The sequence below is a fragment of the Pipistrellus hanaki genome (genome assembly GCF_964339955.1).
Source record: "Pipistrellus hanaki genome assembly, chromosome: 11".
Taxonomy (NCBI): domain Eukaryota; kingdom Metazoa; phylum Chordata; class Mammalia; order Chiroptera; family Vespertilionidae; genus Pipistrellus; species Pipistrellus hanaki.
The window spans coordinates 9412573-9425965 of NC_140513.1; the positions used below are offsets into that span (position 1 = coordinate 9412573).

General features: G+C 41.4%; 1 long non-coding RNA gene across 2 annotated transcripts; it reads left to right on the forward strand.

Annotated features, from left to right (window-relative positions):
- The first annotated feature begins 1561 nt into the window (after positions 1-1561).
- Positions 1562-13119, forward strand: LOC311630646. 2 transcript variants are annotated; one of them, XR_014796429.1, is made up of 5 exons: positions 1562-1658; positions 4772-4917; positions 7783-7886; positions 9662-9754; positions 12291-13119. It is a non-coding gene; the product is annotated as an uncharacterized lncRNA (long non-coding RNA). The 2 variants fall into 2 exon arrangements; XR_014796430.1 differs by having other exon boundaries at positions 9677-9754.
- Positions 13120-13393: the final 274 nt, after the last annotated feature.

The following is a 13393-nucleotide window of genomic DNA, read 5'->3' on the forward strand; positions in this document are numbered from 1 at the left end:
CTGGAAACAAGGAATTCAGAAATGAGCAAAATACAGTCCCTGTCATACTGGTTCCCATGGTCTAGTGAGAAAAATACATAAATAAATATGTAATTATAGTACAGTGTGGTAGATTTTGTGGTGAAGATGTGCAACTATAGAATTACAAAAGTATGGCACACGGTCCAAGTTAAAAGTCAGTGAATTTTTCTGGAAGTGGTTACTGGAAATGAGTTTTATGGTAATATTTATACTTGGTATCACTAATGCAAAGGTGTGACAGGCAGAAACAATGGGATGCATTGGGGGGTCTCTGGAAGCTTTACTAGTAGAGAGGCAGGAACTAAGAGTGTTTGTGGAAAATCTAGGCAGAGCATATTCATTTCCTGTGAAGTAAGAGTCTTTTCTAAATTTCTTCTTGAAAGCACAGATCATGTCACAAGTTCCAATGCAAGCCATATATGTGTCCCCAAATTGCTGATCATTGTGTCTTGTAGATATAGATACTCTCAGAGAGACTGCCCCTCCATGGCTACCTTTACAGGTTAATCTAGTGTTTGCTGTCCACTCCAACTTTATACAGAACAAAAGAAGACCACAACTTAGACACAGAGGCAAAACACTTCCATATGCAGAGCATTTCATTTGTGACAAAAATGCATTCTGAGATTTACATATGTGGTCTTAGTTAATCTTTAGCATACTCCTTTGTGGAATAAAATAGCCCTAAAAGAAATGAACAGAGCTGCAAAGAAATCTGGTGTTGGCCTCAATGAAATACTGTTTTCGATTGGTTCTGGCATTATTCTTAACTGGTAAGTTCACAGTGTGTGAGTGTGTGTGTGTGTGTGTGTGTTTAGGGTTCATAAATTTGCTTTATATATTTTGGTGCTTCTATGTTGCATGCATAAATGTTGACAATAGTTATGTCATCTTGTTGAATTGATCTCTTTAGCATAATGTAGTGTCCTTCTTTGTATCCTATCATAGCATTTGTTTTGAAGTCTATTTCATCATATGTAAGTATTGCTACCCCAGCTTCCCCCCCCCCCCTTTATTTGCACTAAAAACTGACCAGAAATAGATGTTCAGGGTTGGGAGGCATGAAGACATTTTAGGAATTAAAAGAGAGCCAACCAGGGAGATGAGAAGTATGAAATAACATGACCCAAACAGAGAAAGAATTAAATAGCCCCATAGTTTGGAGGATAACTAGAATACAATGTCAAGGACAGAAAATGCTTTGAGTGAACAATAGTACTAAATTGCAGAGAAACTGAGTAAGACACACAATGAAAAATACACATGCCATGGAGCAAGAAAAAGGTAATCAGTCAAATTGTCAAGTGTAGCTTCAGTGATATGAAGGTAGGGAAGCCAGATACACAGGAGTGAGTGGGAAGTGATGACATGGAGATATTTAATACAGATGCTTCATGGAACCTTCTCCATGAAAGAGAGTAGAGAATGTGTGTGGAATGTGGAGGAGGACATGAGGACTGGAGCCAATGCCATGACTTCATGCTAATGGGATGCAGAAAGAAAAGAGGAAGAGATGGATAGAGTAACATTCCTGAGAAGTCAAGAAGGGATATGATCCAGTTTTCCATAAGATAAAAGATATTCCTTTCAGTCCATCAAGCAGTGGGGAGGAAGAATAAATACGAAGATGCAAATAGGTAAGTTGACGGAGGTTTGACTGATGTCTTTTGTTTTTCTGTGGGAGGCAAGGTCATATGGAGACTAAGGGAAAAGTGGGGGTCATGTGTTTGAGAGCAGAGGAGACAGTTTGAAATAGCTCGCTCAGAGCAGGGGAAGCACTCCCTATAGAAAAGTAATGGGACTTCTGGGCATCATTAAAGATCTAGTTAAGATTGGGGAGCATGAATTAAGATTGTTTCCAATTCAGAATGATTTTTCACCCCAAAGTTACCCAGAAACCCAAGTGGATGTATAGAGAAAATAGTAAATTGAGTTTGTTCAGGTTTGGAGTTTTTTATAGGACTCACAATAAAATCTCTGCAAAAGAAAAAATTGAGAACTTTGAGAAAAGTGATTGCTGTGATGGTCAATGGTATCTTAGCTGGATAATGAAAGAAGGTAAATAAGGAGGCCTTGGGAGATGAGGAGAAAGTAGATGGGTCTGTTAACTGTAAGTTCCTGGAAGACCTGTAAAATGGTAGAGACCTTCTTGGAATTAGTTCCAGGCCACTGTAATAAAGTGAGTATCACAAAAAGCAGGTATTGCAATAAAGCAAGCTGTGATCTTTGGTGGATTGAAGGTCTTGCCTTCAATTTGTTTAAAAGAAAAAGAAAAAGAAGAAAAGAAATATCTGTGAAGTACAATAAAGCAAAGCTCAGTAAAATGAGGTATGTCTGTATCCTGGAATAACTGAATTGAGATATTGTGACCGGAGTGGAGAGATGAAGAGGATCATATGAAATAAAGAAAGCAAGGATCTGAAAGGCCTGAGTCTTGGAAGGATTATCCAAGGCTGAGGTCACCTAAGATGAAAGCAATATGTGGAGTGTGGAGAAAGACTGAAGGCAGAGGTACCTTGACCAGGAGCATTGCAAGAATTAGGAAGTCTTTAGTGGGAGGTGCTAGGAAGGAGTATAATAATGCAGAGCTGCAAGGCAAATATCTCAAATGAGTCAGAACTATCGAGGTGGACTGAAGAAATCTAATCCACAAGTGGTTAGTAGAAGCAAGGAGAAAAAACTCCCTACCTTTAATGACATGAGAGATGAGACAAAACACCCTCCACCAAGTGGTCTCTTGTGTGGCTTGAATGGGTAGGGCCCATGAAGAGTTTCTGGTCTCAATGCTACTGATGTGGACAAATTGAAACTGTGAGGCAACAGGAGGCCTCTCAGGATAGAGGCGTAAACTAACACTGTGGTGGTGGAGGCCGTGAGTTCGGCTGCATTCTCTACCAATGGTCGTGGCCACGTCTCAACTAGAAATAGTGAAGTAATTCAAGTTCTGGAATCAGTCAGACCTGGGTTGAGTCCAAATTCACAGTCCATGGGCTCTCTGAGCCTTTGTTTTTTCAATTATAAAATGAAAGTAGTGTTATTTAACTCAGAGCTGTTTTACCATTTCAGTAAGATTATGCTTGTCAAACAGCATGGTAGTCAATGAGTAAATTCTTTGTAAAGAGTATTGTTATTATCATTATCATTCTGTATATATGTGATTCTGGAGCCCAAAATGAATGTACTTAATGAGATAACCTTTCAGTTAATCTGGGTGGGAGAAAAGGTGAGGGTATGAGAGTCTGCCAAATGGAAAAGGTGGAATTATTCCTCAACATACATCTTTAAATGATGTTTAATGTCAAAGAATCTCAGAGTGGTTTTCCTATTCTTCTGTAAGAATGGGTCTGGAAATTCAGGATTATTTAACTTTTCCTTTTGCCAGGAGCAGTGTTAGAAAAGGAAGCAGGGGAAGAGAACTCTAATTCCCTTAGCTCGTTAAGAAGCCTCAGCCCTGCTTACGCAGTTTGCTGAATTTTGATCAGAGAATTGTATGCTTATAACAGACATCATTGTCCAGATGTAGACACACTATGGTGGTTTCCAAGTTGGAAATAAAGATCACTTGGAAGTAGAAACTTTCCTGAGTTTGATCCTCTGATGAGGGCCTGTCCCCTGCAGCAACATGAGTCTTCTTGTAACAAAGAACACTCTCTTCCTGCCTCTTTACAACCTTCATCTCCCCCCAAGGAACTTCAAAAGGAAGCAGCCTGCTCAGTGGCCATCGTGCTTTTCCTGCAGGTATGGGAGATAGATTATAGGATTTAAAATGCAGTCCTCCCTGACCCAACTTTACCCCTGCATATAACTTCCTGGAGTCTGGCCAACGTTCCTGAGGACTGGCGCTTGCCTGAGGGCGCCCCCTGTTCTTTCCAAAACTACCATCTTAGATCTTACATTTTGTAAACCCTGATAGCTTCTGACCTACTTTTTATTGTTTTCATTTCCTGCATTCTTCAAAACCCCAAAGTTTTGATTCATAATTCAAATTAATTTATTTTGTAAATAAATGCATTCCTCTAGTGCAGTGAGTTGGGGGGGGGGGTGTTCTGGTTTCCCCTCTTTCTATCTGATGAGTGCAAAGAAGAGAATAGCACAGTCTGACAGAGACAGAGGTCTACCACTATCTACGTGACTTTGAGCAAGTTGCTTAACCTCTTTGGGTCTCAGTCCCCTTCTGTGAAATGGAAATGTAATCATAACAATCTCAAGGAGTTGCTGTGAGGATTAAATTATTTCATAAATATGATGTGCTTAGAACAGTGCCTGGTGCAACATAGCGCTATGCAATTTTATTGTTATTATTTATCTAATGATCTTTGCATCCAGCATTGAAATACCTGGGAAGAGAGTGGTGGAGCTCAATAATTCTTTGGAGCTTGGTGAGATCTTTAAGGTGTGACTGTTGACAGATGCCAAACTATCATGGATGAAGAACATTCATTTTCCACAGGATAGGAGCATGACTTATCAATTTTGCTCCTTAAATGCAATAAGTGAGAGATGAATAGTGATTAAAAAAAAAAAAAGGTGGTGGAGGAAGGAAACTGAGAAGTCAGCCAAAGGAGAAAGACTGCTATGAAATACCTTGTGTGAAATACCTTGAAACTAAGGTGGCCAGAGAACGTTTCTTGACTAGCAATATTCTGTTCCTTTGGCAATTGTCTCATGGTATTGAATAAAGTGGACTCTTCTCACAGATGTGTAAGTGAACATTTTAGAGACTCAAAAATGGTAGTTTTTGTTTTTCCAGCGAGGTCTTAATGGAATAGAACAGAAATGCCCAGCTAAAAACAAGACCCTCTGAGACAAGGGAATTCTGGCTTCCTGGGAATTTTTCGGGAGTATTGGAGAAGGTTTTGGATGTCCATCGGCTACAGAGTTGGGAAACATGTCAAGGTAATTTTGCTGAGATTTCAAAGGTCAGAAAGATACCAGCTAACATCTCAACCAACATTTAATGAGAAGCAGTTATGTAGTAGCCCCTGGAAGAGGTCCAAGAATTAAGCAGTATCACTAGCAAACATGGTTAGTCCATTGACAAGGCTACTTCCCAGGCCAGACAGGGTGAGAGTGGTGCTTGGAGAGATTGGGGGAACCCTGCTTCCCTCCTTGACCTATCCTCCCATGCTCTGTTGCCTTGAACTGTTCCTAACAACTAAGGTTGCAGACTTTTTGCTGGTAGAATGTCATATTCAACAACATAAAAGATACAGATAGATTCATTCAGATATATTTCATTTACTCCATCTAATCACTTCAGAGGCAGCTCATGTGGCCATTTTGAAGAACGGGGCAGAGGGGATTTTTAGTTATAGATGTGAGCGGGCTTTTAAGTTGATATGTCAAAATTTGATTGATGGTGTTGTTGCACCCCAGCTGTAGGATCTTGAACCAAGTTCTTAACTTCTAGAGGCTTTACTTTTCTTCTGAACATAAAGACCTTACACATAAGCATGTTATTTAAAGAAGCATGCGGCCCGCCAGCTGTTAGTTTGACATGCTTGCCAGGATCTTGCAAGGGTTATAATAGTGTATTGGTGTCTTGGCAAATGTGAATAAAATAATGGTGTTATTCTTTTGTTATTCCTTTGCAGATTTTTTTTTCATATCTATAGGCATTAAATATGTAATAATTTAGAAAGACAAATTATGTAAAATTATCTTCTGAAACCAGGCCACGGTAGTCATGTTAACTCTTGCATACAGTTTACAATGAATCCTTATGTTGCTTGTGTGGAAAAACTTGCTTAATTTATCAGCTCTGCCAAGTTCTTATAAAAATAAAAAAAGGTGAGGAAGCAGTGGAGAAAAAAAAGAAAAATATCCTTTATGTAGTCTTTTGCTGTTGATATTATAAATTTCCTTTCCAATTCAGAGAACTAATACTTTAAAACTGGGAGGATTCATACTCAGAAGGAACCAGTGCTGGTCTGGAATTAGCTGGTTATGAACTGGAAACATTAGGCCACCTCAGAATCTTGCATGGGTCAGCATAAGCAGCGTACTCTGATTTATTGTTGCTCTTTGAAAAAATTCCAGGTAACAAAGAAAGACTCTCCCCCAACATATTGTGGCATTGGGCCCCAGCCTGATCAAATTGGAGCAATGGATTGTGCACCCATCACCCGGATGTGTAAACAGAGAAAGGGTTGCACTGGGGAATGCTGATTGGGAAACCTTCTGTGCTGCTTTAGGCACGGGTCTGCTTCCTTCCTTTGCCTTCTCCTGAGGCTGAAAGGAGGAGCCCCCGAGGGCTTCACATAAGACTGACCTACATAAAAGGGTCTTTGTCAAGGGAAGGCCATTAATCAACTATAGGACCATTTTGGTGAATGATTTAACTGTAATCACTGTGCTGCTTACAGCAACTGTATAGCCAAACCTACAGTCCCATCTTTCCCAATCAATTTGAAAGCCCATACCTGGTATACCTACACTGGGGTGGGGTGGGGTATTTCTCTAGGTTTTCAAATGTTTAATTTTTATTGCAAATGAGAAACTTCGAGAAGAGAGAGAGGGGGAAAAACACTTAAAAGGGTAGAATTTTTCAGGGAATTTAGCCAATGTTCCAAAGAGCTATGTTGATGAAATGAAGCAGCTCAAGTGAAAACAAATTGAATTTGGAAAAAAATTTCCTCCAACCAGCGGCAGTCAGAGCTTTCATTCTGAGTTCCTTCTAACTTTCTGGAGCCACGTTTACTTTGCTGAACAGACTAAATCATTTACTCTGTCAGCTTCTCCTTGCCCTTGCCAGACCTCACTCAAAAAACCCTTCCAGGGCCATGGGAGCTTACCATGGTCTTGCCTGCCCGAGCCACTCCATGGAGGCCCTGTGTCCATAAGCAAGGTTTTCTGCCCTAATTCAAGACTGTTCAAAGTCAGGAGAGAGCATTTCTGTTCCAATTCACAATATAGGTCAAGATATGAGAACAACAATAGCTAGGATTTTATTGAGTGTTCCTTGTGTGTATCAAGCACCACACTGAGAGCTTTATATCCATTAATCCATGAGTTCTTCACAACAGTGTGATACAGAGAGCTAACATTCTTCTGGCTTTACAGATGATGTGCCTGAAATTCATAGAATAAGCAACTGGATCAAGGTTATACAATCTCCTCAAGCTTCAAAACTAGGTGGTCTGACTTTAAAATTGGCTTGTTAACACTCAGCTCTCTGAGGACATTGAGTGTCACTGCATTCTCCCACGGGGCAGCTCACTCAGTGCTGGGATGTATGCAGAATGGTGAGGACACAGTGATGCCTTAGCACAGGCCACTACTCAGGAGCTGAAATTCTAGGGGGAAGACAGGCATATGAACAAGCCATAAGACAATGACAGTGTGGACAAATCTAGAGGTACTAAGAAGGATGAGCAATTAGCTTATCTCTGAATAAGAAAGGAGCCCAAGAAAGGAAGACTTAAAGAGAAGGTAATGCTTGAACAGAGCTGAAGGATAAAATGAAGTTTACCTTAAATGTTATTGACAGAGAGTTTGGCAGGGTCAAAGGCACAGAGGTTCCCTTTGGTGGGGCAGATATATAGGAGTCAACATTTGCTCCAGTGTCAGTTGTAAGGGAATAGGACAAAGAATATTAATGATCACTGATACCTAATTTCCAAGCCTTATTTGTGGTTAGGTGAAGTAGTATTTAGAATTCATTTATTGCCAATAGAATGGATAGGAGGTGATATGGTTCCAGGTCTGGATAATAAAGCTTTCCATAAATAATGTTTTATCTCTTTTCCTATATTTTGGCAGACAGAACACTGAGAACCCAGAAAAGGAGGGTGACCCACAAGACCAAAGGAAAGGAGGGCTCTGATGACCATCACCCTTCTCTCAGCTGATCCAAACTAGATGATGTAAATGAAAAAGAAATTTTTATTGTGTTATTCTGCTTAAGTTTGGGAGTATTTCCAGTACTTAGTCTATCTTGACTAATCTGGGGAATGGGGATAACTGAGAAGGAAACAAAGCTTTGTCACTGAGAGCCTTGATCAAGGGGCTGAAGGGCAGGGATTGTTCTTTACAGGTTTGGAGGTATTGGAGAGTTTTAAGCATTGAGTGGATCAGACCTGTAGTTTAGGAAGTACTCCCTGGATGCTATGTGTGCAGAGAGTTGAAGCTAGAAACAAGAAGGTAGGAATGAAATGAAGTGTGTGTGGCTATTGGTTTATCTGTGATGCCCACCAGAGCAGGCCTAATACCTAACATCTTAGTCTATTTTTGTATACTCTGGACACTGTAGATAGCAAGGCCATGTGAAAGAGTAGATGCATGCAATGGCAAAAATGAATGAATGACCTCATCCTTGCCAATGACGTCATGCCCATCACTGTATTTGATGTTAATATTCATCATGTCATTGAAAACTCATGATTGCAAATCTAATGGGTGAGGAAAGAGTCATAGACACATTATACTGCTTCTCAAAAGGTTTATATAGCCAATAAATTCTAGAACTAAGGCACGAATCCAGGCCTCTCTGACTCCAGAGTGCACCCTTCTTCCGCTGCATACTGCTTGCTCAGTCATCTGAGTAGGAAGGAGCTTTTTGGGTTTTAACAACCCCCCTGGTAGAGCATCCCTTTTGATACATGCTATGAATGTAGCTTCTGCCTGGTCTATGTAGTGATAGGAAATAACCTCACTTATCTTGGGTTCCTGAGATTTAGGACTCTTTGGGGTCTTAGGTATGGTGATCAAAATATGCATTATAGCCTAGAGAAGTGGGAAGGAAAGGGTTACACAGGCCTGTGATACATTTTTTCCTCCTTCCTGGGAATGGCTTGGGGGAAGAAATGTGACCTGGGTAATTCTCCTTGTAAATGTGCTACAAGAATTCTAGGAAAACTATGAATGGTATTTATTAGTTGGGGGGGGGGTGTCTTTTTCCTTGGGATACTTTTAGGAGCATGTACCATATCATTCTAGGACTGTTTGTGATAAATAAACCTGGAGTCTACGGAGTTATGGGCATGGTTCTTTAAAAATGCCATGTAAGCTATGTAATTATTGGAGTATAAAATAAAGATGTTACATGACCAAAAGATCTGGCTTCCATGTAAGTGGTGTGCTTTTATCCATAGTTTAGAAACACAGATGTGAAATCTGGGTTAGAGGAGTCCTAGCATGGCTAGAAAGGGCCTGGGAAGTAGCATTGGCGGTGCTGGGCCTCTCCTTATTTTCCCTGTGCCTGTGGATTACTTGGAGCTTTGAAATTATTATTGGATTAAACCTTATGAAACTTTTATGAAATGGCAATTTCATATGGCGCAGCCTGATATGTCAGATAACCTAAGTCAAGTGACTAAGGAAGGCCTTTCTAAAGATCTTTGATCTGAATGACAAGATGGAACCTGTTATATAAAAATCAGCAGGGAATATTCCATGAAAAGGGGAACTTCTACTGCAAGGGCTCATAGGAGGGAACCAGTTTGAGAATTTGAGAATCGTGTACTACCAGGCTGGGGCAGAGTGGAAGGGACAAAGAGTGCTAGGAGTCAAGTTTGTGCAAGAAGCAAGAACAGAGCCATTTGGCTTCACAGGCAGGAATAAGGGGTTTAAGTGTTATCCTAAATGGGATTTGACTGAGGGTAGGAGATGGGAAAATGACATGTGATTTACATTTTTACAGCTACTCTCTCTCTAGGTGCCGAGTGAGGAATGGATTATAGGGGTATAAATGTGGTGACAGGGAGACCAAGCAGGATTCTAACCTGTGGATCAGGTAAGAGCTAATAGTGGCCTAGACTCCAGTAATAGCTGGGGGGATGGAGGTAGCTCATTGGAGGGGGGATTTATTTTGGCTGCTTCTGATGAGCAGATTCCCCATGCTCAGAAAGACACATTATGAAAGCTCTCCTTGATGATTCAGAGAATGTTTGCTAACAGCCTCTTAGTTTAGAGAATGACTTGGTACAGACAAGGGTGATACCCATTTACTTTGATGTCTGACTTATGGGTTAGCTGTTGCAAGTTAATTCTCTTCTTGGTCTTAGAGAAGGGTTTGCTTTGGGTTGGTAGAGGCACTTGACAGGGTGCATTTAGAGCAGCCCTGTCATTGGAGGGTCCTGTCTTCAGTACAGGGAAGCTGGAGACAGGAGCTCAAATGCTCTTCCTAGAAAATGAAACTGCTGCCAAGTCCAGAGATAATTAGACAACAGTCTCATGGCTTCAGAGAGCAGAAAATAGGGCTACGATGGGCAGTTTGTTGGCATAGCTGTTCAGGATACACAAGGGCTTGCCTAGTGACCAGGAGAGTAGGGGCTGCTGAGGAAAGCTGGCTGGAGATTCACTGAATGATGAGGAGGAGGAGGAGAAGAGGAAAGGGTGACTGCAGTCTGGGACAGAGCCCGGGCTGCCTTTGTAGGCAAGTTCCCTAACAACGCATTCTGGGGGAAGTCAGGGGCCCACTGAAGCTTAATTCAGATTCTCTGAATGTGCTGTAAGGAGACAAACTAAGGAATGATCTGATGAAATGCAACGGGAAGCAAAACTTGGCAAGGACACAGTGGCAAATGAACTGAGAATATGGGGAGATATCCTGCCAAGACCCCCATCTCCCAGGACCACCCTCGGCGTATCCGGAGAAATCAATCAATTGGATGGGACAGGACGGCTCCCACAGAACAGCAATAGGGGTCCCATGTGAGGGTTGGGGGTCTCCCATTTACAAACAGGATTTGAGTCTCCACAGAAGCATTAAGACGGGTCAGTGAAGGCACAGGGAAGCACTCAGCATCTCTTAGTGACTCAACGGTGGGTGACTCAATGGTGTCAGTGCTATGCCCACTCCTGGACTGTGCCCAGGGAGTTGCAGCCCTGCCTGCCACTTTGTGTGAAGGCCCTAGAACAGGAAATTGGACATGATTTCAATGACACTGGGGAAATCTGTAAGAACCTTGCAGATAGTTTACAAAATTTGTCAAGTCCAGGATATATTCCCTGCCCTTGCTCTTGAGCAGCCCACGCTTCCCAACATTGCCTCTTTGCTCCCTGGGTATCCATAGTCTTCTCTGGAAGTCTAGTGTGATGCATGCATGCCTCCATTCTGGCAGTCAAACGTCCATTAATGTCCTCCTGTAGGCCAATCACAGGGCTGTCTGTCAAGTTCATCAAATTTAAAGTTAGAAAGAACTTCATATACAAAGACTCCTTTTTAAAGTCCTTCCTATCCTTATCATCAACTCTATAAGCAAATTTCCTTTTTAAAAAGCTCTTTCTAATATCCAAATTTGCTTCTCTCAATATTTTTGCATCTCATTATATTTTGTGAAGTAGCTATCATTACACCCAACTGATTAGTGTGATAATAGGCTCAGAGAGGTAGAGAACCTGCCTAAAGTTACACAGTAAACTTCATGAAAGAGAAGGGCGTGGACTTCCATTTTCCCTCTAGGCACTCACCCCTATCAAAGGCTCTCTTTATTGTCTTCTTTTCTTATGCTGTCAAGACAAGGAGTAAATAGAACGAAGTAATATTCCCTGTTCCCATGTGGATGCAGCCTCTAGTCTGCTTTCCTTTAGCTCAGCTGAGACAAACTCTCATCTGGAAAAAATTTGTTTCTTAACATTTCCATTCTCATTGACTGCCCTTTCCAACCTTGTGCTTTTAGATCTAACAACCCTTTCCCACCCCAGCTACTCATCATGATTAAAAATAACCACACAAATCACAAAACTGTTACTTCATATGACAGTCTGCTCCTTTTTTTTTCTAAAGTTATTTTCCCCATTCCAACTGCCCTCCCTAACCTTTGACTAGAAAACTTCTACTCATCCTTTAAGCCTCAGGAATTTACCCTTGACTTCCAAGTGGGCTGAATGGGTTGTCTCTGCTAACCACAGCCCCTTCCTGTTCCCCTCCCCCATCACAACACCTCCCAGACCATATTATAATTGCATGTTCACATGCCTTGCCTCTTCCTCTGGCCCCAAAGCCCTGGGATGGCAGGGACTTCCTATGTTTGGCATTTAACATAGATTTTGACCCATAATAGCAGATGCCTAGGAGCAAATGCTTTCCCTGATTAGAAATCTCAACTATTAGTAGTATTTCCAGGCAATTCATTTAAAAAATTTAAATAACCCTTTTCTTACTTGGAGAAATAATTTCATTGGCATTTTCTTATCATTTCAATACAATAAATATGCAGTTCTGAAGTATTCAGTTAGATGAAGTTAACTTTTTTGTATACACCTGGGTAACCGCCGTCTCGAACAAGGCCTAGACTATTTCCACCTGTTTTCTTCCTTGCCTCTAGCCCACAAGAACAGCATTCTAAACATCTTGGCCGAGGCTAAGCATTCCAGTTTTAAATCAGTATGTGAATGGGAGCCGTCCTCTACAAGTACAAACCTTGGCCTGCGGGACCATGAATGCTGCAGCCAATTGGCAGGATCATGGTCAATGATGCAATGCATGGCATCACTCTTCAGAGCAGAAACGGCACTCTCGGCGATGTATAGTCAGCTAAACAACATTTTGTATCCTTCTCAGTAATGATCAATAGTCAGTGCGAAACCCTCTCTTCTGGCCTAAGCAGACAAGTCCCCAGGAAATCAAATCAGCCAGGGATCTTTGAGCCCAGGATCTTAAATCATCATCAGGCCTGTAGCCTGGTTTTCATTTGTGCCTAGAGGATGTCTTTTCCTTCCATGGACTGTGAGCCAATGTTTCTTTTCCTGCTGATTTATGACCTCCTATAAATTAACAGAGGCCTTTCACCGGGAAGTTCACACCCCAAAGGCATGAATCTTCCATATGTAATTTCTCCCGGAGGAAGCCAGAGCTAGCTCTCAATTACATACAGTGGTGGAGATGCGTGGTGGCTGAAACTATACAAATGCTACTTGTACTCAAGTTGGAACCCTCACACCAAGTCATAGGAAGAGCACAGTCAGATTTGTATCCCAGAAGCAAAAAAGTTGTGCCTGCTCAGGGTAGAGAAAGGGTCTTTTCATGCCTTTAGTTACAGTAAATCTTGCTTTATTGAACACCTCCCAGAAGATGAGAGACATGCATTTTCTCCTCTCAAGGCATTCTCTGTTAGTAGTGAGGCCAGACACAGCCATAACTATACTACACGCTAATATTTCCCACTTGTTTGGAAATTATTTTTACTAAAATTTTAGAGACTTGACTCGGGCTTCTAAAGTTATAATAAAGTGGAAAAAAAAGAAAGGTACTAAATCTCAATTTTTATTGAGTCCAGTATTGGATTTTATTGCTTCTTTCTTTTTTCTCTTCAAATGTTCACCAAGTACTGCTAGGTGTCAGATGCTATGCCAGGACCAGGAATAATGCCATGAAGAAGGGGTGATCCTTGCTCTCAAGGGGTTCGCAGCTGTGGTACCTGAGGTTCTG